Below are 6,418 nucleotides of genomic sequence, written 5' to 3'. Positions count from 1 at the left end.
CAACTGATTTAAGTCAAATCGCGACGTTCCACCAGAGAAATCAAAATACTCCAGCCCACAACTCTCTCACGGCCCGTGCTACACACATAATATATACAGACACATAAACATATAAAAATAAATGTAAAAGATAGAAGTAAAATAAGTCACCAAAAACTCTGTTAATCCCCGGGTAGGACGATTCCTCCACATCTTCCCCTATGCCCGTGCGCAACTGTACCTAAGTGTACTGTGGAAATATCATGAAGACTACATAGTTAATTTAATATGCAAAAAAGGTAATGAAAAAAACTATGAAAAATGTAATCATTATCTTGCCAAGGTGAAAGTATAGTCCCAAAGAAAAAGTATGAAATATATGAAGGTCCAATTTGGTTAACTACAAAAACACTAATTGCAAAATATCAAATGAATATAGGTATTCCAATACACAAAGAGAATAACATAGTTCCCTACCTACTAATATCTAGACTGTTGTCTCTATTTCCCCCCTTTTTTTTTAAGGCATACAAATGAATATCTAAACAGTAATTTAATGAAGGATACTTAATATTTATCATGATCTTGATTTTACGTATTCAACATAATGTCAAAAATAAGCAATAGCAATAAGCCTATAAACATTAAATAAATGTCATATACAAAGAAAAAAAATACCAATGCCTACAAGTGTTCCAAGCTGGATTCGAACCAACATACTCCGTTAACCGGACGGACGCCTCAACCAATATGAACCAATTATAATAATATGCTTAACTAAATTGTCTCTTATTCGTCAACAAATATCACAAGTCAATACTCGGTCAAATAATATTTAATACACCAAAAGACTGAATTAACATGCATACATACTTAATTATAATTTTTTTTCCAATAATGTGGAAAAGATTCTAAATACAACATGAAACTATAAACATGACATGAAACTTTTAAGTAAAAATAAACGATATGATTCGAAATTTAAGATACGTGAAATATTTGCTATAAATATATTGTGAAGAGGATAAATTTGGGTCAACATACATACATGCAATCACACCCGCACGTCACAAAAGGGGGTAGGCTGAGCACACGAAACCAGCCCAGTCCCAGTATCACTCCCAGCAAACAATGGACCAAATGAAAAAGAAACTAAAAATGACAGAGATAGGTTATAAAAAACAACAGGTTAATTACATATATATATTTTCATATCCCGTTGGTGGCAAATAGGCAAACGGTCCGCCCGAGGTCGTATGCGCATTGCCCACCCGTTAGGAACAATATTATTTATTAGCATAGGAAAACAATACTACTACCTAACATACATATGTAAAATTCACTTATAAATTTCTTCAGATGATATCCATAGTCCAAGAAATTGTGTAGTCCTTTTCGAAGGTATACTGTAGATTTAAATGTTACAACATGAAATCCAGTCATTTATCTTGAATAGATACAGCATGCAGCTAGGAGACCAGCTAACTTATCTTCTTACCCATTTTTTTTCTTCTTACGTTCTTGAGTAGATAGTTATGATGATGATGATGATGATGATTAGATCCTGTTAGTCCTCATTAGAAGTATAGGGCTCTTAGAAACAATTTCCAGTGCTCCTGGTTCCAGATAAGGAGTATTTCAAAATTTTCCTATCTATTCTCTTCTCAATCGATGTCATAACTCAGGAAAACATGAAGTCTCTTCTTGAAGACATGCTGCAAGCTTGACCACAATTAAGATAACCACATAAGATCCAGTCATTTACTCTTGAACACAGCAAGCAACTTCAAACCAATCAATATTTTCTTCATCTCCAAAGTTGACTAGTCCTTATTTATCCGATCCATGGCAAGTCTCTGAGGAATACCTACTTCCAGTTTTCCAAAATTATTTCTTTCTTGAATTGTAACTAATGAAATACCACATTAGTAACATTAACTACTCGCTAAAACTTGTTGTGCAAACCACCTTCATTCAATTTTAAAATAATTTGCAAAAAAAGTCATTAATGTTTTTTTTATTTTTTAATAATAAACAAAACAAAGTCGTAAATATAAAAACAAAATAAAATTGTATTTCAAAATAAAATTACAATTAAAAAGTGAAGCAAAAGTAAGATTCGAACACCCACCGTCGCATGTACCGTCCCATACATTAGTCCGCCCCTATACTCCCTGAGCTACGAACGAGGTAAGAAAAGGGTCGAATTTAGCAATCAAATAGAACTAATGGACGAAGGTATTAAACTCCCAATTATTATTTTTATGTTACTTTTGTTTACTCAAAACATTTTGTTTTACTTAATTCACGAACATGAAATAATATGTAATGAATACTCATATCACGATTTAAACTTTCCTAAGATACAAAATACATTCGAAACCTAAAATAATCAATATTGTTGAAATTTGAAGTGATTTCAGCGCACTATTTCCGTAAAATTGTATGTAATAAGAAGGAATAATATGTAATAAAATGTCATATACAATCAGTTTCTAAAAGCCATACCAAATCAATCACCGTTTTGACTAAACACTAATATTTGTTTGTATGTACTTACTTGCTTAGTGCACTTTTCTCGCAGAATTTTAAACACTGAACACCACTAATCACCATTGCACTTCACTGATGTTAAATAATAATTATTTTAAAGACTTCCTTCCCACACCTAAACTCCATTTTATTTTTGAACAATCGTAAACACAAGTTTGGGTTGTAAACGATCACGGTCGTCACTTTACACTCTTTACACATATTTTTGCCTCTCGCGACGGTGAAATAACGCTACCAACCACTTGTACAGATAAAATAAACGCGTATTCACTGAATTTGAACTAAATTACATTACTTTCTTTCACAAAACCGTAATTTATCCAAACTAACCTCAAATTAGCCGGCTTTTGATTGTTTTGAAAACGTCAAACTACACGAACTTATCGACATTTTTCGTGAATAGTAACGTCATCCATATTTTACGATCAAAAAAGTCGAAGTAAAGAATCGTTGTTGCACGCCATCTATGTCAGAAACTCGTAGTTAAAAGGTAGTTTCGATTGCGGAAGTTAAAGATTTCAATCGAAAAAGGTAAAATAAGCAAATACTTCTCGAAATTAGGTACTTCTTGTTACAGTATGTCGATTTTAATAAGATTATGACAAAATATGATTTCTAATTTCTACAATGAATAAATATTTCATTTTTCGCCAGATTAATGGGACACAATTTGACTTATGGCAATATCAGATCGGTACTAACTTCCGTTGACTTAAATGTGTCTTAATAATATTTTCTTGGCACGACATTGCTTTTGTTCTTCTTTAAACTCGTCATTAATCGCGTGATCTTCAATTAGAATTACTTAAATAACCGCGTCATTTTTAAATCTGCTTAAACAAATGACAAATCGAAACAGCGCCGACGCCAATCTTCCGCCATTCATACAGCGTATACGCCATTTTGTCATTTTTGCAAGAAAATGCAAGAGTAGACGAAATAAGAAAATGCAAAGAAATCATTGCCCTAGATACTCGTTGCTCTCAAATGATGCTGACGACAAAGTGATTCTGTTTTATCAAACTGAAAATCCGAATTATAATGTAAATTGTGATCTTCGAAATTGAGGTTATGAAATTGACATAACTCTATTTATAAACAATATGAACGACCGCGTTGGAGGATATGAATGCATTGGAACCTTGACATGTGTTTTACTGTGTTTCTCATCACGATAATAGAAAATCTAGTGCTCAAATTCACAATCTAATGAACATACAGCCATACAAAAGATGTCTTAAAGAGGTATGCCTCCACTGACAAAGTGAATTAAGTTGCCTACTCGAAAAGCAACTTTGCAAGGAAGGTAAGATCCCAGACCTACTTGGAACTTATAGTAACGGACTATTATTTGCACTACTTTCCCCTAAGACCGATTATCTATAAAACCTGTTACTTAAACTTACTCTTTAATGTTTCTAAAATAATGGATACTAAGTGAACCTACTTTGTTCTGTTTCAATGAATGATATTTACAAGTTTGTTTGTTTTTCAGCAAGTTTACTACCCACTGAAACGTTCCCTTGGTACTTGATGGAATTATGTAATGAAACTGTCAACCATTACAATGTGATAAAGATATTCCTGATGGCGATGAGTGATGACTAACTTTCAAAGTAAGTACCTATTTTTATACTACTAAACTTATGCCTAGACCTGACCTTAATATATCACAAATCCTTATTTTAACTGTGTATATCTATATAAGTTTTACTCATGTTTGCCGTTCAAGACAGACGGATATCTTCCCAAGAGTAATAATTCCAGCATTAAATATAGTATTCTAATCCTGTCAGCTAACACTATTCTACTCTAAACTAGTTAAACTAAATGTAGATAACTTATTTATGACCTAATTAAACACCCAGGTATACTTTAGAAGTCAAAGTTACTCAGACAGACTCGGAGAGAAGTTTGGTACATACAACTTACTTGTACTCCAAGAAATCTAATATTTCCTGTGTATATTCCCATAAATGTATAGTTGAAATTGTGTTGAAAATGATGCTAAGAAATTCCTTTGAGTGAATACTCAAAACCCAAGCCAAGATGTCACATTGACTGATCATCAATAGTTCCTCGGAAACTGCATACTAAAAAATTGAAATTCTTAAAAATCTATAACTACCTAGCCTATTCTTTCTATAATCTAATATCCTACTCTGTTTTGCTTTACAGACTACAAGATGAACCCCTACCACTTCTAGAATGTGAAGAATGCTGCCATATTACCGGCCCATATGATCATCATGACAACTGTCTACCGTTGTCTACCCCGATACAAGGAAAATTACAAATGTGTTGCTAAGCTTAATATTAGGTACTTAAATACTTCCTTAGACTAAAACTACTCTTACTTTAGCTTATTCTAGCCGTAGATAAGTACATGTATAGCCTACTGTTAGAGAAATGACATAAAAATTGTATGAAAAAGCCCTAAGTCGCAGTATGGCTTACTGTACATGTGTGTATGTACACATCCTGTCTTTCTTCCTTGGGCAAAGAAATAAATAAAATATTATTGTGAATACTACTCCATAACAATAACAGAACTAGTTGAAATTATGATATATTGACGCTCCTGTAGTAAATTTCCAAAATAATCTGTGTAATGATTATGGAAATGTTCACCCCCATTAAATTGTTTCCTAGCTATGATAAATATGACATTAAGTATTTAAATATGAAATATAATGCCACTAGGACATTACAGCTGTTAATAAGGTAGACTTTCACCCCCATGTCTTTAGACCACTAGACATATCTTGTTTACCGCTGATCTACTTGTAACCATTTCCTACTTTGGCAAATTGTACTAATGTTTTGAAATGCCTCACCTCCTGCTATTTAAAATAAGGAACTCATGTATGTACATGATTGATTTTTAGGTATATGGCATCCTACAGATATTGCTAGCCTATAGTTGTACTATTGTAAATATTCTGTGAATATATTTACTTATATCTATGCCTACTTAGATAAAACCACTCGAATTAAAATGTAAAAGGTTCCTACAACCAACTAATGCACATTTATCTCTATTTTCAGATGACTAGAAGCAGTTAGAAGAATAAAGAACGATTCCTGAGTTTTACAATGACCGACTAAATTTTGATGACTGATGAAGATGACTATGCCAGCAAAAGATGGATAACAGATGTACTTCGAATAGCAATATGACTAAAGTACTACCTTACATTATTAAGACTAGAATATTGAATATATAACTAAAATTTAAGTTGTAAAATAATAATGTGGATTTCATATTTATGTTTATTTTTAATTAAAGATATGCAAGTGTTTGCTTTTCACTCAACCTTCAACTGCATGATTAAATGATATTTGTCAGAGTTTGTACTTCAAGGCATGTCAATATTTTGTGATTGACTATCTGACAAGTATTTAATAAAGAATTAGAGTCCAATAGTTAAAGTCACTCGCACTCCGCTTCACGAACAACAAAATGTGAGTGTCCTCGGCAAAGCGTCCCACCAAACGACAACGCGAGACGCCCCACCAAACACACTCACAATTATAACTAAATAAGCTACTGTTTAGTATTGTAATGTATATGAAATATACCTCATATGTAATTAAAAGAAAACCCTATGGTAATACCTCACATCCTGGTTATGGCCTATCCAAAATTGTACCGAACTTCCGCACCCACTCACTTATTTACTTACTTACTTGACTAAACATACTTATAACTAACCGTCCTTTAAAAATACCCCGTAGATTTGGCCTTGTGATCGTCTAATGGTAGTAGAAGGACCCCTCGATATGAACCATAGCAACCCAAACTCTTTAATGCGAAGTAGATACGACTATTGGACTCATATGATTAATTATAACTTAACCCACTAATTAAAACTCAGCATAATTT

At 32.8% G+C, this 6,418-nt stretch overlaps 1 long non-coding RNA gene across 1 annotated transcript; it reads left to right on the top strand.

The window, feature by feature from the left end:
* The first annotated feature begins 3,216 nt into the window (after positions 1-3,216).
* LOC125230584 lies at positions 3,217-5,848 on the top strand. Its single transcript, XR_007177534.1, has 4 exons — positions 3,217-3,838; positions 4,028-4,148; positions 4,711-4,852; positions 5,581-5,848. It is a non-coding gene; the product is annotated as an uncharacterized LOC125230584 (long non-coding RNA).
* Positions 5,849-6,418: the final 570 nt, after the last annotated feature.

Source organism: Leguminivora glycinivorella, chromosome 10 (assembly GCF_023078275.1).
Source record: "Leguminivora glycinivorella isolate SPB_JAAS2020 chromosome 10, LegGlyc_1.1, whole genome shotgun sequence".
In the NCBI taxonomy this organism is placed as follows: Eukaryota; Metazoa; Arthropoda; class Insecta; order Lepidoptera; family Tortricidae; genus Leguminivora; species Leguminivora glycinivorella.
Note: the sequence above shows the minus strand (reverse complement) of the source record. Positions and strands in the feature narration are given on the sequence as shown.